The sequence below is a fragment of the Bos indicus genome, chromosome 15 (assembly GCF_029378745.1).
Source record: "Bos indicus isolate NIAB-ARS_2022 breed Sahiwal x Tharparkar chromosome 15, NIAB-ARS_B.indTharparkar_mat_pri_1.0, whole genome shotgun sequence".
Classification (NCBI taxonomy): Eukaryota; Metazoa; Chordata; class Mammalia; order Artiodactyla; family Bovidae; genus Bos; species Bos indicus.
The window spans coordinates 65386372-65411522 of record NC_091774.1 but is presented as its reverse complement, the minus strand read 5'-3'; the positions used below and the strand labels follow the sequence as shown (position 1 = coordinate 65411522).

Here is a 25151-nt window from a genome sequence, read left to right as displayed (position 1 = left end):
TTCTAGTTGTGGGACTCATATAACACCGAGCTTATAGGATGGGTTTCCGTTGTGATAATCAACTCCAGGAGCAAGGGTTAATTGAGCCGCTAGTTGCTGTTTAATCAGTTTCCACACCTGCGTGGTTTGGGGAGGGGGAGCAGCTACCCTCCTTTTTAACTGTTTTATTGAAGCCAAGAGAGCTAGTAAAACTGAAACAAAGCAAGCTTGTGGAAACGCAGACTTTTTTTTCCCTCCCCCTTGAATGCCTGAGAAATGCAGCCCAGCTTTAAGTTGTTAGAAGAACAAAGTGGGGTTGTTCGGCCTCCTCCAGGAGTTTTACCTGCCTCCACACCAGCGGAAGGGCCACCTTTCTGTGAATTTCCCCACACCCAGGGCAGGTTCCTGAGTCGTTTCCTGCGCGTGTCACCCCCATCACTCTGTGGGCTCATGGGCATCCGTGCCTCCCCTGTGCCTCCCACGGGGTCTGGCACAGAGCGACACTCCAGGAGTGGCAGTCGGACAAATGATTGATCCCACCATGCAAAATGTTTAATTCCAGAACTTCATTTGAAATCCTTTGACCCCCTCAGAAGACTCTTCCCAGCTTTCTACCGTGGTTGAGAATTTCAAGTTCTCGGTGAAGAGAGGCAGCATTTTGGAGGGTACCCAAACCATGGGGACATCATTCAATCTTTTGATCCTCTAATCGTGAGCAGGGTTCCCTACACTGTGATGAGTCAGTGTACATAAGGATTTCGGGTCACAGGGGCTTCCTTCAGTGTGCAGTACCCACAAGTGGGGGTTTCACAGCAGCCGTCTAACTGGCCACAGATAGATCCACAGGAAGACTGAGTTCAAAGAGGCACTCAGTTCCCCTAAGAATAGCAATACCAACCCCATCTTGCCTGCAGAGCTGCCCTAGAGGGCAGTCTGTGGATGACTATTGCTCAAAGGGCTTACCCAGGTGGCTCAGTGGTAAAGCACCCACCTGCCAATGCAGGAGACCCAAGTTCAATCCCTGGGTCAGGAAGATCCCCTGGAGAAGGAAATGGCAACCCCATTCAGTATGCTTGCCTGGAGAATCCCATGGACAGAGGAGCCTGGTGGGCTATAGGCTATAGGGTCACAAAGAATCGGGCACGACTGAGTGAGCATAGCGCAGCACTGCTCAGAAGAGGTTGCATCTGTGTTGCACCTCATCTGCCTCCAGTCTGAGGATGGCACTAAGGCATTCAACTACCTCCTCATCCAGGAATGCATGGACAATGTCTCAGGTCTGAAATAAGCCAGGGACACTGGGCTGCAAATCCTCAGGCTGGTCCTTATCCCATTTCCCCATCAGTACCTGTCCTTCCCCCAGCTGGGGCTGTGGGCGAGTGCTCTGTCTCTGTTGCCACACTCCTCCAGCTGTAATAACAGGCCTGACCTCTGCACAGCTCAGAAACCTTTTCATCTGGGATCTTGCCCACTGCCTATAAAAACCCATCGAGTGGGATGCTCTTTCACAGGAGGGTCTCTGGGAACACAGGATTCACAGCTTGGTGATGGCCGGCCCAGGGCCAAGCCCCATGTCACTCACGCCCTAGGCCTGTGAAGAGTCCTAGAAACAAAGGTAGAGAGGGACAGGGCAGTATTTGCCCCTCTGCCAGTGGAGGCGAGGGTCAGATTCACAGACTCAGTGGTCCCTATCGTAGCTCTTGCTTGTTAATGGCCTGCTGTGTCCAGGCACTTTACATCCTTTAGGCCAGAGAATCTTCACAACCAAGGTGAAAACCAGGCATCAAGGCCCAAGAATGGATCTCCCTCCAGAGGATGTGTTATGCTGTTTAAACGCTGCTTGCTGGTGGGCCCAGAGTGTCCCTCAGGTGGCATCCATTTTCAGGCGCCTTTATTGCTACTCCTGAGGGGTGGGGAGCTCTGCCGCCCAGTGTCAGCTGCCGAGTGATCAACAAGCTTAGCCGAATGGAAAAGCTGCCGCCTCCATCTTCCAAGAACAGGGAGAGCCAGCTTGGAGGAGGACACCCAGCGGGAAAGAACCCAAAGGGAGCCCATGTTTAGGCCACTGGCCTCAGGACACTCAACTCATTTGCTCTGGAGCCGGCAGAAAGTCTTCTGTGAAGGGGCCTTTGATTTCCTCTGAGTCCCCTACCGTGTTGGGCCGTTGGTGAAGCGTCAGAGCCGGGAGCACAGGGAGAGAAGGAATCGGCGTAGCAAGCGTGGAGATGCTCCGGCTTTGAAGTCTGAGCTGGGTCCCAAATTGCCTTGCCTCTTACCAGGGCCTGGAGCAAGTCACTTCAAGTCCGCGACTATAAAGCGCGGGGCCGGCTCTCATCCACAGGCGGTTATGCCCCGTGAATACTCGCTGCTCCCAGGACGTCAGAGCTGACGCTGGGATGAGCGTTGAGAACTTGCCCAGGGTGGGGCGGCCTGGGTGTCATTCCTGGCTCCCTCCCTTGTGAGTTGCATGATCCCAGGCAGGGTCACTGCTATGCTTTGGTTTCTTCCTCCGTAACAGGATTTGGACTGCATCGCTTTTTTTTTTTTTTTTTTTTTAATTTTGGCCTCACTGAATCTTGGTTGTGGTGCACGGGCTTTTCTCTAGTTGCCACACGTGGGGGTTTCTCTAGTTGTGACACAAGGGCTTTGTTACTGTGCAACATTTGGGATCTTTGTTCCCCAACCAGGGATCAAGCCTGCATACCCTGCCTTGGGAGGCGGATTCTTAACTGCTGGGCCACCAGGGAATCCCTGGACTGGGTACATTGTGTTGCAGGGCTGTCTTGTGCCCTGAAGTATACTTAGCAGCATCCTAGCCCCCACCCGCTAGATGCCAGTAGCATCCTCCCTGCCCCACTCTCCCCACCCCAGCTGGCCAGTTGTGACAATCAAAAATGTCTCTAGACACTGACAGATGTCTGTTAGGGGGTGCGGAATTGCCCCTGGTTGAGAAATACTGCTCTGCAGTAGAGCTGAAAAGAGTACACAACTCGTAGGATGTTTGGGAGGATTTACTAAAGGTCTCTGCAAGGGACTTTGCACTGGGCCTGCACATAAAACAATCATTCTAATCACTGTTACATTTTTTGCAAACTGTATTGCATGCACCCGTCGAGTTCACTTTTTGCAGGAGGGAGCTTTGGTAGTGCAGGGGAGGACCGTGACCCAAATCCCAGGGTGACAAGGATGAGTCACACAGCTTTCCTGGGTGACTAATTGGGAGGAGGAAGTTACCGAATCTGGAAAAGGCACCTTTGCACCCTGCTCGGTTATGCCTCCTCTTGGCCTCAAGTTGAAGCGGGCTGGCAGTGAGAGCCGACCCTCCCTCTGAGCTCGAGGCTGACCCTGCCGGAGGACAGTGATGGCGCAGACTCAAAGCTGCGCTCATTCTGCTGGGGAGTCACTCTGCTGTGTGTCTGAGACCCTGCCTCGTGCAGCTGCCAAGCCCTGAGCCACAGGACAGCAGGTGTTTTGTGTTTGCCGGCCTGTCATGTAAACATACTTTGTGGTCTTCTTGCTTGTTTTAAAAAAGGCCTAAATGGTTTTGCAACTTTGGCGGTAGGCTTGGAGCAGCTTCCCGAATTGGGAGGAGAAGCTTCAGAAACACCACCCGAGTAAGCCTGAGGAATGCCACGCCGGCCTCGTTAATCAGCTGCTTGCCGAGCGCCAGCTACATCCAAGGCCACGGAGACAGATGGGAGGAGGACGGGAATGGATCTTGCCCATCAAGAAGTTTAGAATCTAGTAGAGACGGCAAGGGGCTTCCCTGGTGGTCCATATGGTAAAGAATCCTCCTGCAATGCAGGAGACCTGGGTTCGCCCCTTGGGTTGAGAAGATCCCCTGGAGAAGGGTATGTCTACCCACTCCAGTATCCCTGCTTGGGAAATCCCAGGGACAGAGGAGCCTAGCAGGTTACAGTCCATGGGGTCGCAAAGAGTCAGGCATGACGGAGTGACCATGCAAACACGCCGGGAAAGCAAAGCATGTCCATGGATCCTTCCAAGGATGTTTAGGGTCCTTACATTCAAATGACAGGTGATGCTAAAGCCACATCTTCCCCCCTGCCCATTAGGGGTGTTTTTCATGAGCCATTTTACTTAATCCTCCCAAGCCACTCTGTAAGACAGATATACTGTCCACCCCATAGATGGGGACCTTGAAGCTTTGGGTGACTGCACAGCTCAAAGGGGAGAGGTGAGCCCTGGCTGGGTGGGAGGGAGGGAGTCGGGGATGCTTTGTGGAGGATGTGGCATGTGGTCAGGGGCACTTGGGCGGGCCGGGCTGTGATGGGGAAGGAGAAGTGGTGCTGAGAGCATGCAGGCTTCCAGGCAGAGGGAACAGTGTGAGCAAAGACCTGGAAGCCAGTGTGTGTGTGTTGGAAAAGTGACCCTCTTTGGCTGGAAGGTTCAGACACATGACGAGGAGGAGCAGGGCAGATAACACAGCAGAGAGGAAAACTTTCCCACATCTTTTATCCAGATGTTCAGGAGCCTGCCAGAGCTCAGGAAGAGAGTTTTCCAAAACTCATTTTTATAATTCAGAAATGGAGTGTGTCTGCTCCCCAGCGCATCGTAACCACAGCCTCAGACCTCCCATTACCCTTCTTGTTGATTGAAAGCTTGACCTCAGAAATGCCCCCCGGCCTCTGTCCTAAGACTACAAGTAAGGAAAGAAGACGTTTACCCCAGCAGACCTGGTTTGAGAGGGCCTGAAGAGCGAGGCTGCCATCAACTTTACTTCCCTCATGCAATTTGACTTCTGACCTGGCATTTCTTGCAAGGCCCTGAATGTAGCATTTCAAGCCAAAGCATTCCCAACAGGGAATGAAGACTGGGGCTGGCATACCTGTTAAATGAGGCTGTTGGCCTGACTCTTGCCAAGGCAGGATTCTCAAACATAGAGGCAGAGAGGGACAGAAAACAGGATAAGAGGGTCCCAGAACTTTAGATTTGTGCTTGGTATGTTCAGCTTCCAGTTTGGAGCATATCATTTTGAAAACAACAGCTCAATTCTGAGAGATTTAGTCACCTTCTCAAGGTGCTGAAGGTGTTTCCAGAGCACTGATAATCAAGATTTCAGTCCTGTTAACTGTTTGATATTGTGGAAACCACCTTTGAGCTCAGTGCCACCTTGACTGAACTCCCTAGAGTCCACCTGAATTCCGCTGACAGTAGTGAAATGAAAAAGATCATCAATGGCTTAGCCCATAACTAGGGTGTTAGACCTTTTCCTGACCCCAGTGTTACAAAGGAATTTGTCACTTGAAAGAGAAATCTCTTGAATATTTTGCACGCTCTCTCTATATATACACACACAATATATATATACACACACATACAATCATTTATGGTTAATGGTTTTAGTCCATTGTTTTCTAAAATTGAGTTAGGCAAGAGGTTAGGGGTAGGGGGTGGTCAGGTTCATGATGAAAAAATTACATAGGAAAGCTGAATTTGGAAGTACCAGAGGCAGAAGGCTAGGGGTGGGGAGAGATTAAAGAGGACCACAAGGAGAGTGAAACAGGTCTATTAGTGCATGAAAATCGTCCCTAAAATTGAGGCAGCGAAGTTTTGTTGAAATTTTTACAGCTTTTCTCCTGTATCTTTTAAGATAGTGAAAGCATTATTTGCAGTGAGAGCTGTTCATGAACACACGTTTCACAGACCAAGCAAGTGTATATGCACAAGCATTGTGGACCGTCCGGTTCAGAGAGTGAAGGCTGTGGATCCAGAAAATTCTGGGTTGGAGCTTGGCCTCTCCATGACCTGGAGTGAATCACTCCATCTTCTTGGCTCTCTGTTACTTATCTGTGGCCTGAAGAGGTTGGACTAGATTCTCCAAGGGCCCCTCTGTCTCCGACAATGTTTCTAGACCCCATGTGGATATTGTGAAGTCACTTTCCTAAGGTCGAGCCCTGTAATTAGTATCCTTGGGAAAGAAATGGCCCGGGATGAGGCTGGCCAAGCTCTCGAAAAGATGGCCCGGGTAGTAGGACCAGACACCATCCTTTGTATATTAGGATTAACTGTGATTACTCTGCTTAGAGTTTTCTTCCCCCACTTTCCTCAGAAGGTGAGTCCTGTCTACTCTTGGCCGACCCACCCCTCCAGTGCTCGGCAGCTGCGTCCAGGTCCTGGCTGGCCTGCTGGGTGGTGGGATCAGCCCCGAGGTGACTTCATGCAGCCGGTGTCTGCAGCCTGCCTACCCGGCCTCAGATATTTATAGCAGGGAGCAGCTAGGGAAAAAAAATTAAATATGCTACACCCTTCTTTATACTGTGTGGGACAGAGACAGGCATTGTGAGGAATTTAGAAGGCAGGGCAGTATAATCCAGCAAGATATTTTTAAATGCTGTTTGTTGCAGTTGGCAGGGCCGGTTCTTCAAAGGCAGGGAAAGTGAGAGAAAGTGAGGATGACAGGCTGCCAGGAATTCTGAAATTGAGATGGGCAGCTCGGTAGCCCAAGGGGTACGGGTTCTGAACCCCGATTTCCTTCAGTCGCAGAGTTTGAGCAGGGCTTGGGGAGGTCCCCACCAGAGCCGGGTGAGCGGGGCGGCTTGTCCCTCTCCCCACCGCGGCCCGTCTAACTCTATGAATTCCCAAGTTCAAGGTGAATCAAATGTGCTGGAGAAGCAGAAGTCATGACTGAAAAAAAGTGGCTCCTGTGAAGAGAGAGACCCGGTGCTGCTGCTTTAACTCATTTCAGCAGCCGGGAAAACCACGTTGTACGTGGGGACACCATTTGGAAGCAAGTTGCTCGCAGCTGTTCTCCTGGATGTGCGATCTTTGCAGGATGAGCCAGGCAGGCCAGGGCTGTGTCGGGACCCAGTTCAGTAGCAGGTGAGAGGGCCTCCGGGGTAGAGCTCCCCCGGAAAGATGACAGAGACGCCCCACCCCTCTGCCACCACCACCTGTCCCACGGATGCTTGTAACTATCCTGGGAGAAGCTGCCGTGGTTTCTACCGTGTTGGTCTTGCAGGACACAGGGTGGTTATGGTGGGAGGGTCTGGGGATTGGGATCCAGGGAGACGCTAAGAGTTCGATTTCTAGTGCATCAACTTTTTTGTTCAGCATGTATGTATTGAGGATTTCCTGTGTGCAGTGTTAGAACAAATGAATATGAGAGACTCGAAGGAGGGGAGGGTGCAGGCCCAGAGGATCATGAGGAGGAGGAAAGCCTGCTGGAGGAGACCCGGTGAGGCCTGCCAGGCTGGTGAAGACAGCTCTGGGCAGAGGGAGCAGCAAGTGTGGGGTGAGGCCCTGGAGGCCGGCGGGACACGTGACAGGAGCCGGGTATATATGTGTTAAGGAGATGTGATCAGAGACGGGAGGGAGGGAGTGGTCAGCCAGGTAGGGCCTTGGAGGCCACTGCGTGGCACCTTGGCTTCCAATTCTAAGTCTGCTGGGAGCCCCTGGAGGGGCCGAGGCCCAGGAATGACATGGTCTGATGTACATTTTAACAAGATCACGCTCTCTGCCATGTTGGAAATGAACTGGAGCATCAAGCAGGGGTGCAGCATGACTGCTCAGGACCCTTTGGTGGTGATCCAGGTAAGAGGATGGTGGCTTGGGTGTCAGTGGAGGAGGTTATTGATGTATGTTTTGTTTGTTTGTTTAAGATTTTTTTCATGTGGGCCATTTTCAAAGTCTGTATTGAATTTGTTTCGATACTGCTTCTGTTTTACGTTTTGGGTTTTTGGCTGCAAGGCAGGCGGGATCCTAGCTCCCTGACCAGGGACTGAACTCACACTGCCTGTACTGGAAGGCGAAGTCTTAACCCTCGGACCTCCAGGGAAGTCCCAGTGGTGCATTTTGAAGTCCGAGCCAGCGGGACTTGCCAATAGCTTGGATGTGAGGCATGAGTGAGGAATCCGTGTGACCCCCCAAGGTGTATGGTCTGAGCAACTGAAAGAGAGAGTGGTCGTGGATTGAAAGGGGAGCAGCTCTGTACGGAAGAAGCAGGGCTGAGCCAGAGACCCAGGTGTGGTTTTGGTTGCTTGTCTCAAACTTGATACAGAGAGAGATCAAGCAGGAGGGTGGCCGCCTGTCCCCTTGACTGGGAGGAAAGGCCACGGCGAACACCTGTAGTCACTGTGGATTGACTCGCTGCCCTCCTTTGCCTTCCCGGAGGATAGGCACTGCGCAGCAGGGCCGGTTCGGACGTCAGGCAGTGCAGATTTAATTTTCAGTCTTATCATTCTTTGGTTGATGGCCTTAAGAGCCCCCCGAAATTTTGTCTTCTAGCGTCTTCACAGGCAGCCAGCAGCCTTTAATGAAGATCGTCAGATGCATTGTTTCCTGTCATTAGTGTGAGGTCTGTTTAATTAGGCCCAGTTGTTCTATGGATTGTTGTGACTTTGAACATGTGTCCTTCTGTTCTGGAAAAGCGAGTTTCCATTTCCAAGCAGCTTTGGATTCCTGGAGGTCAAGTCTGGGTCAGAAATTTAGCCGGAAAGAGAATCACTGGGGGTGATTTGAGAGGGCACAGGGGCCTGGAGGGGTCTCAGAAAGACCTTGGGAGTAACCAGGTGTCGGTGAGATGACTTGACCCCTGCTGCTCAGGTGACATCGGTGGCTAAGAGATGGAATCTGAGAGTCACCGTTGCCTGATAGCCAACTGGTTACGTCATCTCTGAACCTCAGTCTTCCTCTTCTGTTTAATGGTTATACCATGGTTCCTAACTTAGAGTTGTTTCAGGGACTCTTAACCCTGGATTCACACTAGAATCACCTGAAGAGCTTTTAAAAAGAAAAAGTGTGTGTGTGTGTGAAGGCCCCATCTCCAGAAATTCTGATATAAATGGTCTGGAATAGGAACCAGACTGTGTGGGTGGTAGTTCTTGGGAGAGTCTGATGCTCTTTGAGCACTGAGACATTAGCTATTATTCGTGGTAAAACGAAATCATTGTTCTAGAGCATTCGAGTCTGCCCCACCCAGGATGGTGACTTCCCTTCACTTCCCAGCCATGCTGATTTGGCTTGCTCCTCTGGCGGGATCACCAAAACACACCCAAGAGCAGCTTGAGCTGTGAGGTTCTCATGAAAAGAGCATGGTTAGATCTAGAATGGCAGTGGCACCATGTAATGACATTACCCAGCCTGCTGCTGAAAGAGGGAGATTAATTCCATCTTTCAGAGGAGGAAACCAAGGCTCAGGGAATTTCAGTCTCTTGTTCAAAGTCATACAGCTAATGACAGGTAGGAACGATAATAAACGCCGGCAGCCTCACCCCTGATTCCCCACTCAGTCACACCCTGTTGCCTCCCAACCCAGAGAAGCTGAGAAACTCAATGCTCAGCTCCGATCTCCAGCGCATACCTGCTACGTGTTGAGCCTTTACAAAGTCCCAGCCCTTGCCACATGCTTCACGTGTATGGTATTGAGTAGTCTATGATTGCCAGGTGAGGTTTGTAGTCTTCTTAATCTCATTTGGGGCTTCCCTGGTGGCTCAGACGTTAAAGCATCTGCCTGCAATGCGGGAGACCTGGGTTCGATCCCTGGGTCGGAAAGATCCCCTGGAGAAGGAAATGGCAACCCACTCCAGTATTCTTGCCTGGAGAATCCCATGGACGGAGGAGCCTGGTGGGCTACAGTCCATGGGGTCGCAAAGAGTTGGACACGACTGAGCAACTTCACTTCACTTCACTAATCTCACTTGACAGCTGAAGAGACTGGGGCTCAGAGAGGTCAAGATAGCATAGCTGGCAGATCAGCTGGGCTCAGAGGTCTTCATTCACCAGGCTGCCTCTGTCCTCAGCGGCAGCCTGGGTGGGGGTGAAGCACATGCAGAGATTTCCTGAGCCAAGAAATGAATGGGTTAGTCCAAGAGGGCTAGAGGAAAAGCATCCCTCACGGCTTCCGAAGGACCAAGCCATTTATGTACCTTAAAATAGCAACGTCGCTCAGAGGGGTGACCAGCCTGACCCGCCTGAGGGCTGTGGTGTAGATACTTGTTTCTCTGGGAGTTTAAAGCCATATTCTGCGAGGCACGGTGCTTCTCTTCTGTTGCTGTGAATGAAATAACCTCTGAGAGATTGTGTGGGTTGCTTAAAATAGTTTCAGAGGAAGAGAGTTTGGAAGCGGTTAGCTTCTTGAGTCTATTTCCTCCTGATTTATGACACCTTAGAGAGTGCTGGGCCTCTTCTTGTTTACCCTCTGGTTTTTTCTTTCTACCATATTTTAGCTCTTGTGTCATCATAAGATGAAAGAATTTGTCACCCAAAAAAGTGACAACCTTTCCTAAGTAATTTAATTAGAGGCTCAATACAGTTGGTTTTTTTTTTTTCTTTTAAAAGGAAAAAAAAAAAAACGAGACGAGGCCATTGGTTTTCCAATCCATCATTTCTCTCTTCCAGCTGCAGAGGTTCCAAAATCATAGTGATGATGTTTATTCTGGGGCAGGAAGAATTTGTTTTATTCCTTCACACTAAGGTCTGCCCTGGGAAGCGCATGTTTTCTTACAGTCTTCCCAGCATGGGGGCCAAGACACCTGACATACTGAGAGGGAGAGGAATTGCTCTACTCAACACAGCAGCCAGTAGACTTGTGAAGCTATTGAAATTTAATACAATTCAACATGGTTAAAACATCGTGCACGTGACATTTCCAGTGATCACCGGTCATGGGAGGCAGGTGGCTATCAGATTGGACAAAGCAGGTATGAACCGTCTCCATCACCGCAGACGTTCCATGGGGCATGTGGCCACCAAGTGAGTCATTGGTTGGTCACTTGGGGCCAGCTGAGTTTTCACAGGTCTCAAAAGTTTTACCATTATCCAGCCTCTCTGAAGCCATCTGTGTGCAGAAACAAGATTCATAGATGTGGAGATTAAGGCCATGGAGTTGTGTGGCTCTAACCTCTAGACCCTTGACCACAGGGTCAGCTTTTATGATTTCCAAGCTGCCTGGCCTGGAGCAAGTTAGCTTCTGAAGTTATCACTGTCCCTTATCAGTGAACTGGTGATCTTAAAGTACCCTGTAGGGGTTTTGTGAGGGTTGAACAAAATTAAAAAGTACACATACAACCCTTAGCAGAATGCTTGACACATGGTAACAACTTACATGTGTTACAAAGTTGTTCATAGGTTTTCTCATTTGAGTCCTCGTCATCATTTTCAACGACTCAAATGAGTTGTTGACTTCCCTGGTGGCTCAGATGGTAAAGCGTCTGCCTACAGTGCCGGAGACCCGGGTTCAATCCCTGGGTCAGGAAGATCCCCTGGAGAAGGAAATGGCAACCCACTCCAGTATTCTTGCCTGAAAAATCCCATGGACGGAGGAGCCTGGTAGGCTACAGTCCATGGGGTCCCAAAGAGTCGGACAGGACTGAGCTACTTCACTGTTATTTTCAAGACAATGAAACAGGCTTGGGGGGACACTATTGCTACTGGCCCTGCTGGTGCTCCTAGTACCAAGCAGTGGGGCTTGAACTTGAGGTCTGCTTTTTCTCCTCCAAGTCTCTTCTTTCCTCCAGGGCTGGTTGGGTAACCCTTTGTCATCAGTCAGAAGAGGTCTCTCTGAACTAGAAGCTCTCATTCAGGAACTGCCTATTCCTTCTACTATTTGAGGTGAGCTCTTTTCAGAGGTATTTTGCCAAAAGCCCACCCGTCGTGTCCACTCAGAGAACTGCCACCAGGTGAGCTCCTTCCAGAGTCTTTGGCTTCTTGGAGGTTGAAGTTTATCCAAGAGATTAAGGCTGTTAGTGCTGTACCTGCCCTGTGGTCCTTTTGTGCTCTTTGCTATATGAGGACTGGGCCTGAGAGAGCCCTCAGTGGAATTCTGGCAGAGGATGACTTTGAAAGGAACATCCCCTATCAAGAGTAGGACCAGGAGAGGCCTCTCTGATGTGAGGAATAGAACGGGTCTGAGAGGATGTTTGCTCACCTCTGAAGCCTGGGTTCAAGCCCTGACTCTACTACTCACTTGCCCAAATCATATAGTGTCGGGACCAGATGTCTTTCCATGACATACTTTTTACTGCTCCCAGCCCTTTGCTTCGGGGTGATGAGAAAGTCATTCTTGTTTTTCAAAGAAGCCCTGTTAATTATAGTACAGGCCTGTGCATAGCATATTCCCTACAATATAGCCAGTTAGTTAACCTTTCTGCACCTCAGTTTCCGCATCCTTAAAATGGGAACAGTGTAAGAGTTTACCTGGCATGGTGGTGGTGAGGATAAAGCACCTAGCCTGGTGCCTGACACTGTGCGACCTCCAGGTGCCACGGCCAATGCCGCCCATCGCCATCTCTGCCGTCCTCATCCTCGTTGCGTTCCCGGCAGTGGCATTTGGTGTGCTTTCATTTTCAGGGGCTGTTTGCATTTTCTTCTTGAGGGCGTATTAGCTGTCTACTCAGAAGTGGTCTTTAGGTGAATCTTAGCTCTTTGAGTGTCTTAAGTTAAATTTGCATACCATGGGTCTCTTTGTGGTCTTTTTTGTTTGTATTTTTCTCGCTCCCTTCTTCCCTCCCTCCCTCCCTCCTTTCCTTGTCTGTCTGTCTGTCTTTCAGATGGAAGGGGTAAACAGCATGACTGTGCAATTGTCATTTCAGTACCTCACCTGCTACCCACCAGCCTGCTTCCTTACTGCTGGTGGTATGACCAGCACCACCAGTCAACCGGTATAATCTGAGAGAACTGGATTATTTCTATAGGATTAATTTGTGGTGTGAAATGCCCAGGGAGTTATGCAATTACCACTCATTTGTCCACATCCAGCATGTGCTAAATCTGCCTCTTGTAACAAAATCCAAATGGCTTGGAACCGTATGTAGGGAATCGAGTAATTTTCATCACAGTTGTTACAAGAGATGGGTTTAAAATCAGGGGGATCCAGATGCCACTAGCCATGGTGACATACCTGCTTTCCTTCTGCTCATGGCTCTCTTGGGGGAGGCACCACTCAACCGGAAGCTTCTAAGGGAAGGAAGTTGGGGGCCAGGATATTACATCACTGTGTTGACATTTCTCTAACTTGGGCCCCATCGTGGGCCCTCCCAGGCTGACCGAACCCTTGTCCTTTGTGTGGCTTCCAGGCACTGATAGATCACCCCTGGTTAATGGATAACTCAGACTCTTCTTGGCAAATAGTGGCCTTGTTAGTTATCTGTACTGTGATGTCTTCCACTGTCCACTTAGTCACTCATTTGTGTCTGACTCTTTATGATCCCATGGCCTATGGCCATGGAATTCTCCAGGCAAGAATACTGGAGGGGGTTGCCATGCCTCCTCCAGGGGTTCTTCCTGGCTCAGGGACTGAACCTGTATCTCCTGCATTGCAGGCAGATTCTTTACTGCTGAGTCACCAAGAAAAGCCGGCCATTAGCACTGGGGCCCCTCAAACCTCAAAAGAACCCAGTGGAGTGTGTGTGCGTGTGTGTATGTATAGCACAAGTCCACACACGCTCCCCTCCTTCCTAAGATGCAGAAACCACGTAAATCAGTCATTTCCAGGCCTGGCTTATTGCTGAAATACTTTAACAATTCACCTGGAACCCACCTTGGATGTATTAAGTAAAAATCTCTAGAAGTGGGACCAGGATGTCTGTGTTTTTAAGATGCGCCTCAGGTGAATCCCGTCTTCTGTCACTTAGACTTGGGTTTTGCCTTCGAGGCTCCTTTAAGAACATGCACTGGGCAAATGGCAACCTGAGCAACAGACTGAGCAGCTAAACAGCAGCAGCAGCAACTGGGCAAAAGCTCCCTTAGAGCTGGCCTGTGAGGCTGGTCTGCGAGGGTCTCCTCTGGGAACAGTGGGATGGAGATGTAGGTCCCTGAGCAGGAGGAGGTGGGGAAGGGTGTTGTGTTGCCTTGGAAAAGAGAGCCAATGTTTGTGGGATACTATCTTGTTTAATCATTATCAACTGAGCTGTGAGGTGATGGAGATAAAAACACAGGCTGATATTCATCTTAAGCTGATATTTATTTATCTTTGGCTATGAGACAGGACAATTCTAAATGATTTGCATGGATTATCTCATGCAATCCCCACAATAGCCTAAAGGTGTAGGTTCTATTACTTATTTCCACTCTCCAGATAAGGAAAACTGAGGCCTGGAGACACTTTACACGACTTGGGCTTCCCTCTTTGGTAGCTCAGTTGGTAGACTCTGCTGCAGTGCAGGAGTCCACCTGCAATGCAGGAGACCCGAATTCGATTCCTGCGTCTGGAAGATCCCCTGGAGAAGGAAATGGCAACACACTTCAGTTTTCTTGCCTGGATGATTCCATGGACAGAGGAGCCTGGTAGGCTGCAGTCCATGGCTACAGTTGCAAAGAGTCGGACATGATTGAGAAACTTTCAATTCACTTCACTTGACTTCCAGGGTCACACACAGCATGTGACAGAACTGGAGGTTGAGGTTAGTGTGACCAGACCTCAGAGCCTATAATTTCCATTTCTGAAAGGTGGCTAGAGTTTTAAACATTAATCCTTAGGTTATTGATAGTATATCGAATAAGAATCTTATAAGTAGAATGTCAGGTTTTCCATAGGGATTCTCTGTGCCATCTCTTTAAGACCCTGTCCTTTGGCCTTGCTAGCCCTGGTTTTCAGAGGTTGGTCATGAGCCGCCGCCCCCTCCCTGCCCCCCTCCCCCTCCCCCAGCATTTCCTTCTTCCCTTCTTGGCCCCTGCATGCAGCTCTTTGGGGAAAGCGGCCTGGGGTCAGGGCCTGCCTCCATAGACAAGTCAGTCAGGTCTGGGTGTGCCATACTTACCACGCAGATGCAGACTCAGCACAGGCCCCTCTTTGCCAGCATCCTTCCTAGTCACTTGTACTCAGATGGCCATCCTCCTGTCTAGACTGAGAAGCATACAGCTTTGTGATTGAGGGCTTGGATGTACAGCTGGGCTTCGTGGATTCAAATCCTAGATCCACTGCTTCCTTGACAAATTGCTTCACATCTCCTTGCCTCAGTTTACTTGTCTGTAAAATGGAAATAATACTACCTACCCCGTGTGATAGGTGCAGGAATTAAAGGAATTCTACCTTCTAAGATGCCTGAAATCAGTGCCTGGCATGGAAGTGCCCAGTGCAGTGGCCATTATAATGCTGATGGCAGTGACTGTTTGGGGTGAGACGTCTTTGGTGACCCTTTCTATACTGTGATGGGGAGCCCGCTCACCCATGAGCACATGCTGAGCATTATGGTGGAAAGATCAAGGGCTTGGGAGATAAATCTGGGTTTAATCCCAACTAAGCTGATTTTTTTAAAATGTGAAGCCCCTCTTCCTGTTTATTTTGCTTTTTAATCTATAAAGTAGAGACTACAGTAGTTGCCTTGTGCTGTTGTAAAGGTGAAATGCAAAAATGTAAGCAAAGCTTCTGACAAGGTGCATGGGCTTAGCTGGCAATGAATGAATAGGGGGAAACTAGGAGCTGAATGAACCGTAGAAATATAATAGGTGAAGATAAAAATTAGCCTCAAAAGATTACATACAGTCTGGTACAAGTTTTACAAAGTTAAATTTTTAAAATGTAGTGGAGAAGTTCATCACAGCTATAATAAATACTGCATAAAGCAGAGGTTGGTGCATGCATACTTAGTCACTTCTGTCATGCCAGACTCTTTGAGACGCTGTGGACTGTGGCCTGCTACATCCTCTGTCCATGGGATTCTCCAGGCAAGAATACTGGAGTGGGTTGCCATTCCCTCCTCCAAGGGATCTACGTGACCCAGAGTGCAAACCTGTGGCTCCTGTGAGCCACCGGGGAAGACCCAAAGGAGGAAGTGAGGAATGGAAAACACAGATGATAGAATGATGGTCACACTGGGTCTAGAGAAGGAAAGGGATGAACTGATGATAAGGGGGAGGGAAGCAATTGTCAAGGCTCTAGCGTTTGTTTTAGAGGTGAATTCACGTTATTGTACCTCACTAAAAATGGTCATGAACCAAGCATTAGGATACATTCAATTTGTGTAACTGAGGCTAAAATAATAGTGGGTTCTCAATAGGTGGTAACTATTGTCATGACCCTGTGAAGCACCTCATGGCACAGACCACCATTAATACCGCCTGAGATTGCCTGTCATCTGTGCAAAATACCCCGAGAACCATGCTTTTCCGCCTCCAGCCACAGTGGCTTCCACATGGTGACACAGAACAGAGTGGGTATTTAAGCTGCCTTGCTTCTTAGGTTTTCTGGGCCGGTCTTGGACATGAGCTCCCATGTGTGTCTAAAGCAGCTGGACAAAGACAGGTTTGTTTCTGCCCATGCTATGCTAGATACAGAGGCTTTCACTGGAACCACTTGAACACTCATGCTAGCCAGGAGATTTTCTTTCCGAGGGAAGGAAATGTTTGGGTTGGACCTCATGATATTTGCCTTGGTATGATCTGAGACCTCTCTGCTTCCATTGCCACCCCCGAGCATCATGACCTTTGCCTGTGGCTTTTCTTTGCCTGTGGCTCCTTCTCTTAAGGGAAAGGGGAAGCATTGTCGGGGGGGCTTGTGAGACACCCCAGTCATGTGCTTGTAAGTCCCTGGCCTCTGGGCATTAAAGATCCTACGTCTCACCCCTCTCCTCTGAATCCGTGAAAGTGGAGGAGATGAGAGCGTAGGCTTTGGAGGTAAGGACACCTGGCTTCAATGTGGGGATCTTCACTGTGTGATTTGAGATTGAGGCATTCTGTTTTTCTCCCTAGTTTTAAATGGAGGTACATGAAAGGTAGAATCTTGGTGTACAATTTGATGAAATCTTTGCCAGGCACATACCTGTGTGGCCCATTCCAGGTCCAGATCAAGATTCAAAACACTCCCACCCCAGGAGGTGCCTCTGGGACCCTTCCCTGTCAGTTTCCATTCCCTTCCCCGAAAGTATCTATTATTTGGACTTTTGTCGCCATCCATGAGCCTGCCTGTTCTTGAACTTCTGGGGGGCTAGGTACGTTATGAAATCTTTCTGAGCCCGAGCTCAGTCTCTTCATTTTTAAAACTGAAATTGTAGAACTTGTGTTGTTGTTTTGAGTTGAGAGAATCAAATGAGGCAGCATGTGTAAAACCATTAGTGAAACATTTGTAAAACAGTGGACAGTCAGGTAGAGCTGGTGATGGTGGATTATTGTGTGGCTGACTTAAGCCTTTGCCTGTTCCTCACCCAGGGACATAGGCCCTTCCCTGGTCTCACTGCAATTCCCGTGCTCCCTCTGCCCTCTGACCCATCACACCCTGGGACCAGCCCCCACCCCTGCAACACACTTCTGAGATTGTGCCCTCTGCGGCTTTCAGCATTTCATAGTAAAGCAAGTCCTTCTCGCTTAATAAGCAGAGGAAATGGGCAAGAAAGGGGAGTTCTGCTGCTTCTGCCTCTTTTTAAAAGAGGGTCTGTTTGCTCTATTAGCAAAATCAACAGAGGTGTTACTGGCAAGGGCTGCACTGGACAGATGTCCTTGGGTCCCCGGACGCCAGGCTCACCCAAGTGCCGGGAGTCAGGGGTCATTGGTGAGGTTTCAGAAGCAAGAGGAAGAGCCACCTCTTCCAGTTCAACCTTTAAAGAGCAAAGCACCCCAAACAATCTATGCTGTGACTACCTGAAATTTGACAATTATAATTTATTTCCTTAGGTCTAGGGTGGGGACATGGAGGGAAGCAGAGGTGTCAAGGTCTGGGGGTGGGGAGTTGCGTGTTGTGGGGGTCACACTTTAATGACATATGATTCCATTTGATCTGAATGGTTTTTATTGTGTCATTTCCTCAGGGGAGGTCTTTATGAAGAAGGAGGTAGCACTGTGCAGTTGGTGGGTGCAGTGATGACACAGGAGGCAAAGAGAGCTTTGAGGGCAAATTCCTTGTACTTATGATGTGGTCTAGGGCTCGGTCTGGCCACAGGAACCTGTACACACATTTACAGGATACCTACCTCACATCAAGTGTTGTGTCAGAAGGCAGGTGAAAAGTTACAGTCCCTGCCCTTCAGGGAGAAGCTTTGAGTTGGGTAGAAAGAATTAAAGGGGCATTTGTAACAGTTTGTCATGTGCTATACTTGGAAGACCCTGGCCCCTAATCCGGATGGGGGTGGGGGAGCCACAGGGTTATTGCAGTTCTGGAGGTGGTGTCATTTGCATTGAGATCTGAAAGATAAACAGAAGGTAGCCCTCAAAACGCTTGACTCACATCAGTGCATCCTTGGGACTCTCAGGAAATACATTTCTAAGGATAACTTCTGCCTACCCGATGAATGAGATTTTGTTTTTACTGAACTGTTTGACTCTTTTGCTGGTGGCCAGACCATTGATTTTCTTTTTCCTCTCAGCAATCTTATAGCCCCTCTCTCCTGTGCTATGGAATTTTGAATCCACAGGTATTCTGATTCTGCACAAGATTTTCATTTCCCTTCGAGGCAAGTGAGAAAGTCTGGGTGGGGAGATCCATCTGCAAACTGAAGACTTTATTAGTAAGGTTTTATGAGTAAGAGAGTAACCCTGCCACAGAACCAGATGAGAGATGTGTTTGTTATGGAAGAAGATACCCACTTGGCATCCCTCGAGGGGCCAGTCCTTGCGAACGGAGCCAACACGCCAAATTTCTCCAGTTACCATGGGATCCAGACTTAGACAGGAAATCATGGTAGGGTGGGAAAGAGTCCAAAGTACACACGGCGGGTATACAGGCTGCAGTTAGAAAAGAGAGTCAGAGAACAATCTATCTATTTTCCTGAACGCGTACTGCAAAATCAAATGAGGTTGTTTTTCTAAGACTCCTTACATTTTATGGACCTGATTTTCAAGCTTTAATTTTTTCCACATTAAGCAATACTTAGGTTATTCGCAGTGACTCTTTTGTATGTTCCTAGTGAGCACTTCTTAGGCTTGTTTTTTGTGTGTGTGTGTTTTTTTTTTTTTTTTTTTTGAAGCTCCCAAACTGCAAAACAACCAGCGTCCCTTTGGTCTCGGGGGGGAACTTGTTCCTCTAACACCTGAAAGGAATATCTTTCTGGTTTTACCAAGGCTGTCTCTTTTCTGTGAGCAGCCCTGGTAAACCCAGCCCTCACTTGCTTTGTGGGATGTGCCAGTGGAAAATGGGAGGGGTCCTCTGTAAGGAAGCCCTCCTCACGGTTGGGATTCTTGGAAATCAGTGCTGCCAAGACCAGCAACTGAAATTTCTCATTCATAAAGAAGCACATTTTCATCCCGCCCGTGAAGCTGTTAAATTGAAAAATCAGGAAGGGGATCTTGTTCTTTTTGCAGATGTAGTTCTGGAAAAGTTCAGCACAGGCCAGACTGTTTCTAGCCCGGGAACAGTTCCAGGCCTCCAGAGGAACGTTTAACAGGTCGCTATTGATCGCATTTTCCATGAACTGCCCCCACGTGTTTCTTGGGGAGTGTGCTACCCTGTTGACAAAATGACAGAGCGTGCAGTTGGCACCCTCATGCCCCACTGACAGCACGCTCGCTCTCCCTCTCTTTCCTGGATCGGGTATAATTTATCAGTTGAATTCATTTTATTGACCTTATTGCTTTTATCCCACACTGTGACCTTACAACCCATGACTAGTTTAGGAGTGAGGGGACGTGATGATGATAATCCCTAACATGGGTATAGCGCTTAATGGTTTTTACAAAGTACTTCGCAGTCTTTCTCATTTGGTCTTACAGCTATTATAGCTAACACTTATTGAGTCTTTATACCAGGCACATTGCTAAACATTTCACAAACTTTATCTTGTTGTTATTCAGTTGCTAAGTTGTGTCTGACTCTTTGCGACCCCATGGACTGCAGCACACCAGGCTTCCCTGTCCTCCGCTATCTCCTGGAGTTTGCTTAAGTTTGTGTCCACTGAGTCAGTGATGCTATCTAAGCATCACTTTTTGCCTTTGATAGTCTCCAGCATCAGGGTCTTTTCTAATGAATCGGCTCTTCATATCAGGTGGCCAAAGTATTAGAGCTTCAGCTTTAGCATCAGTCCTTCCAAAGAACATTCAGGGTTGATTTCCTTTAGGAGTGACTGGTTTGATCTCCTTGCAGTCCAAGGGACCCTCAAGAGTCTTCTCCACATCACAGTTCAAAAGCATTTTACCTTATTTAATCCTAAAATGACCCTGCATAATAATACTGATTGTTTCCCTTTCACAGATAAAGAAACATCTTACCTGAGATCACTTAGTTAGTTGAGAGTGGACTGGGGATTTGAACCTCAAGCTTCCTGACTTAAAGCCCATGTTGTTAAGTACCAGGTAGCACTGCCTCCCATTCTCCTGGTGTTAGAGGCAGATGGCTTCATTCTCCATAGAAAAGGCTTGTTTGAGATCCTAGAGCCAAAAGCAACCCAGTGGGGACCACAAGTCAGGTTTCCTGAGAGACCAGTGCTTTGTCATTACCCAAGACCTGTTAACCTGAAATATATTATCCAACTGAGACGATCCCATTTCCAAGTCAGCCACCACTTGGTCAGAAATGGCCAGTCCTATATTCATTCTTCAGGGCAGGCAGATGGGAAGGAATTCTGGGAATCCAGTGGATTATGCTTACATTCTAAGTAATTTCACTGATGCTAAGAAGTCACAACGCTGCTACTTATAAGTGCACTTCCATTTAAAATTTCTACATCGGGACTCTGCAGGTTGCAGACACATTTCAAACCGATTAAAGCAAGAAAACATTTGCTGGCTTTTTTGAAAGTTCTGAAGGTAGCGTTGGCCACATGGTTGTGATGCAGGGCCTCAGTGGTGTCTTTGGGACCCTGTTTGCTCTTGCTGGCTGGCTCCTCTGGATTCTGCTCCTGGGTTGGCTCCATTATCCAGTCTCTTTTCTCTTGTGATTATAAACTGTCTGCAGCAGCTTAAGCTTCAAAGCCTAATAGCAAAGGGGACAGGGCAGCTTCCCCAACAGCTCAAACAAAACTGTATGAGCTTTGATTGGCCTGATTTAGGTCACATGCCCACCATTGAGCCAATCACTGTAGTCCTGCTCCATGCTGGGCGCCGCCCCCGCCTCCCCACCCGGTCCAAGAACCATAAGTGGGCTCTAGAGGAGTGCACTGGAGAAGGCAATGGCAACCCACTCCAGTACTCTTGCCTAGAAAATGGACGGAGGAAATGAAAATGCTTCTGCCATGGACGGAGGAGCCTGGTAGGCTGCAGTCCATGGGGTTGCTAAGAGTCAAACACGACTGAGCGACTTCACTTTCACGCATTGGAGGAGGAAATGGCAACCCACTCCAGCGTTCTTGCCTGGAGAATCCCAGGGACGGCGGGGCCTGGTGGGCTGCCATCTATGGGGTTGCACAGAGTTGGACACGACTGAAGCGACTTAGCAGCAGCAGCAGAGGAGTGAAGAGTGGATGTAGTGGAGATGAGACACTGGGAGACCTGGGGGTACTGCAGGGGGAAGATGAGCAGTGAGATCTGGAGGGAAAAGTATAATGGAAAAAACCAGTTTTAGAGAGAAAGATATCTGCCACTTAAGACTGGGAAGGGTAAATTTTTTATTTGGTGAGTTTCAACAGACCATTAATGAGAATGGGAAGCTTACAAGTAGCTTTTTGTTGCAGCTATTAGGGCAATTATTATTTATTGTATCCACTGACTTCAGTATATATTTGTTCTAATGTAACCTTTCCTCTCTGGAAGAAAAGTGCTTCTTTGGAGTACCTCTTAAATATTCAGATTATAGGTTTGGGGGAGAGAGCCATTTAGGTCCTGAATAGCTGGTGACTAGGCTTGTTTCTGTCTTAATGGTATCTTCAAATCATGCCAAATGAGTTGAGTGCCACTTCTCTGCTTCAGTCTGTCTCCAACTTGATGCCACCTTGCTGTGCTTCAAGGTCTAGTGAGAATGTTTGATCTGAGTGGCTTGTTGTCAAGTGTTACAGATGGGTCCATCTCACAGATCCTTGTTTTTAATCAGCTGCAGATGCAAATGGAAGGTGTGATAATATGAGAGACCACATGCTTTCAGGATCCTAGATGGCTTGGTGGCTCACTTGCTTTTCATTTCAGAACTAAACCAGACAAGTAGTAAAGTTGCTCAGTCGTGTCTGACTCTCTGTGACCCCATGGACTGTAGCCTACAGCGCTCCTCCGTCCATGGGATTTTCCAGGCAAGAGTACCAGAGTGAGTTGCCATTTCCTTCTCCAGAGTATCTTCCCAACCCAGGGATTGAACCTGGGTCTCCCACATTGTAGGCAGATGCTTTACCATCTGAGCCACCAGGGAAGACCAGACAAGGAGAGGTGTTATCAAATGTTTCTTTGGAAGTACCTACAGCTAACTGGATCCAGATAGTGGGAATGTTTAGCTGATGAGGGTTCCCTGAGTGCCTGTCCCTTGGCAGGCATCCTGTAACCATCATGGTGGACACAAAAGGAGTGGTCTCTGCCCTGGAGGATTGAATGAGCCTGCTGCAATTCTCTGGGTTATGGGCCCAGCACGCTTCCGCTGCGCAACTCTGCTCCCCCTGCTGCAATTCTAACAGGAACTGTTTATTCAACAGTTACTCTGAGAAGGCCCCATGCTAAGGATTTTGCATACATCATTTCTTTCAATCCTTATAACACCAATAGGAGAGCAGATGCTAAGTCCTTGGTTTGCAGAGGAAGCAACGTAGGCTTGGAGAGGTTAAGCCACCAGCCCCAAGTCGCACAGCAAGCAAACTGCAAAGCCAGACTCACACTCCAGCTCTCTCCAGCTGCAAATCACACATCCCTCACCCAGTGCTGTGGACGGAGACTGTCATTGCAGGATTTCTCACAGTCAAAAAACTGAGTTCTCCCCCGATAGCAGATTTCATCACTCGTGAAACTGCAGGCCTGGAAAGACAGAAGATTGCCTCACGACTGAGACCAGTGCCTTTCCAGAAGGAAGATACTGGGTGGGCCTCCTGCCAGCCTGTCTGACTCACGTGACACTTCCATCTGTCTGACTTTTGACTCTGAGCTGCCAGTCCAGCCTTCCTGCAGCCAGGACAGCAAGACCAGTCTGAGTACGAACTAAATCTCTATTTCTGGAATCGGGCGGAATCAGAGTTGTCCAGAGTGGCAGAGGCCCCCGTGATCTTCGGATTTTCACACACGGGTGGATGACACATCTGAGGTCTCAAGCAGTCTGGGGATTGAAGGTGTTAAACAGACTGTGAGGGGTTGGGTCTGGAAGCCAGACGGCAGACAGAGCACACCCTGCCCGTGCAGCAGACTGCCGGGGGCTTGTTGAAACCAACCCTGCCAAGGTCTTGGAAGCAGAAAACATAATCCAGAACCCTTTCTCCTGGGCAGGATCATTTGAGTTTTGAAGGTTTTTTTTTTTCCTTTCTTTTTTTCCCCCTGTCTAGTTTCACTCGGGAGAAATATATCTGGGATGGGGGAAGAGTAGAAGTGAGGGAATTTTTTTGCCCCCCCGTTGTTATCAATAGGGATGCAGAGCCCTGTGAATAGTATGATGCTATAGAGTTGAGAATTTACCACTAGGAATGAGGGGATAGATAATTCTGGGAATGGGATGACTTTTTCAACAAAGCCACTGACTCCTATCCCTTTTGGCATTGCTTTCTCTCTAAAGGTGGGCTTCCTAGGTGGCTTAGTGGTAAAGAACCCATCTGCCAATGCAGGAGACAAAGAGATTCAATCCCTGGATCGGGAAAATCCCCTGGAGGAGGAAATGGCAACCCACTCCAGGATTCTTGCCTGGAAAATTTCATGGATAGGGGAGCCTGGCGGGCTATAGCCCATGGGGTTGCAAAGAGTCAGACATGACTGAGCACACATGCATGCATCCCTCTAAAGGTAATTGAGTTTGGAAAGGAATCTGGGGCAAGTGAAGATGAGTGAATGTGCCAGAGGCCGCAGAGGGAGAGCTGGCGTCTCTGCTCCTGGGTCCTCAGGGGGCTGGGAGTGTCCAGTGGGGAGAAGAGGACCTTTCTGCATGCCCCCACCCCATCCTGTAGAAACTTCATCTTCTCTGATGCTTTATATAAAAGCTAGAGCTGTAGTGTCCATCTCTGTCCCTAATAATTGTCTTTGCTCTGGTCTACTTTATCTGGTATTACAGCCATTCCCTTTTGCTCTTGGTACACGTTTGCCTATGTATTTTTCCATACATTTAATATTAATCATTTATATAGTTTACCAAGTGAGTTTCTGGTAAACAGCATAGAGTTACATATTCTTTTTTTATCTACTCTTATAATCTCTTTCTTAATTGGTGCATTTAGGCTATTTAACATAACTTTTGATATATTTGGATCTAGCTTCTACCATTTTTTGTTGTTTTTCCTGTTTGATTGTATTGTGTAGTTTTTTTTTTTTCTTTTTAATTAGGTGCTCTAAGGTTTAAGAAGTATGTTTTCACAATCAACTTGGAATTAATATTTTCCTACTTCAAGAGTGGTGTGGAATGCTTACCACCATGTAGGTTGCTCCATATAAAATCTGTTTTAGAGCAAACTGTCCTAACCCATCAGACGGTGTAGAGAGAGGAGGCAAACCTGGAAGGAATGAAGTTTGTTTTTATCTCATTCATTCATTCATTTATCCAGCAAGCAACAGAATCTTCTCCCTTCTGGGTTGGGTAGTCTAGTATGTAGTTGGACTAGTATTAACAGTGAGAGTATTGATAATGTTGAAGAAAAAACTAATCAGTCAATCTAAGAAGGAAATGGAAAATGTTACTCAAGCCAAACTGAGGATTAAAACCCTGGAACAGCCTTTCAGAAAGCTTTGAGAACTGTTCTGCCTATTAGAGGTCAAAGCAATTATATAAGTTTTTGAAAGAGGGGAAGGTACATTAAATGACATGTTATTGACAGATTACACAATCCAGATCTACATGTACAGAGTAGTGGGTCATGGCCCCTTACAAAATTAAGAAGGAAGGTTATCTCCTAAAGAGTGGTGACCCCGGATGGGATTAAGAGGCAAGGTTATCTCCTAAGAAGGTCTGGTTAATACAGATGCACAATACATGCTGAAGGGGAGGGAGGAGGCCCAAATAGGCAGTGAAAAATTTTTTCTTGTCTTGCCATAAAATATGAATTTTATTTCATCAGTAGTAATAGCTAGCTTTGAGCACTTACTGTGAGTCATCAGTTCAGTTCAGTTCAGTCGCTCAGTCGTGTCCGACCCCATGACTCGCAGCACGCCAGGCCTCCCTGTCCATTACCAACTCCCGGAGTTCACTCAGACTCACGTCCATCAATTCAGTGATCCCATCCAGCCATCTCATCCGCTGTCATCCCCTTCTC

At 48.3% G+C, this 25151-nt stretch overlaps 1 protein-coding gene and 1 long non-coding RNA gene across 2 annotated transcripts in view; one reads left to right on the top strand and one right to left on the bottom strand.

The window, feature by feature from the left end:
- ABTB2 (ankyrin repeat and BTB domain containing 2) overlaps window positions 1–25151 on the top strand; it is a 186459-nt gene that overhangs the window by 5216 nt on the left and 156092 nt on the right. The gene's annotated exons all lie outside the window — the stretch shown is intronic.
- On the bottom strand, window positions 10531–12947 carry LOC109569784 (uncharacterized). Its single transcript, XR_011570907.1, has 3 exons — window positions 12836–12947; window positions 12133–12324; window positions 10531–10774 (listed from the first exon to the last, which is right to left on the bottom strand). It is a non-coding gene; the product is annotated as an uncharacterized lncRNA (long non-coding RNA).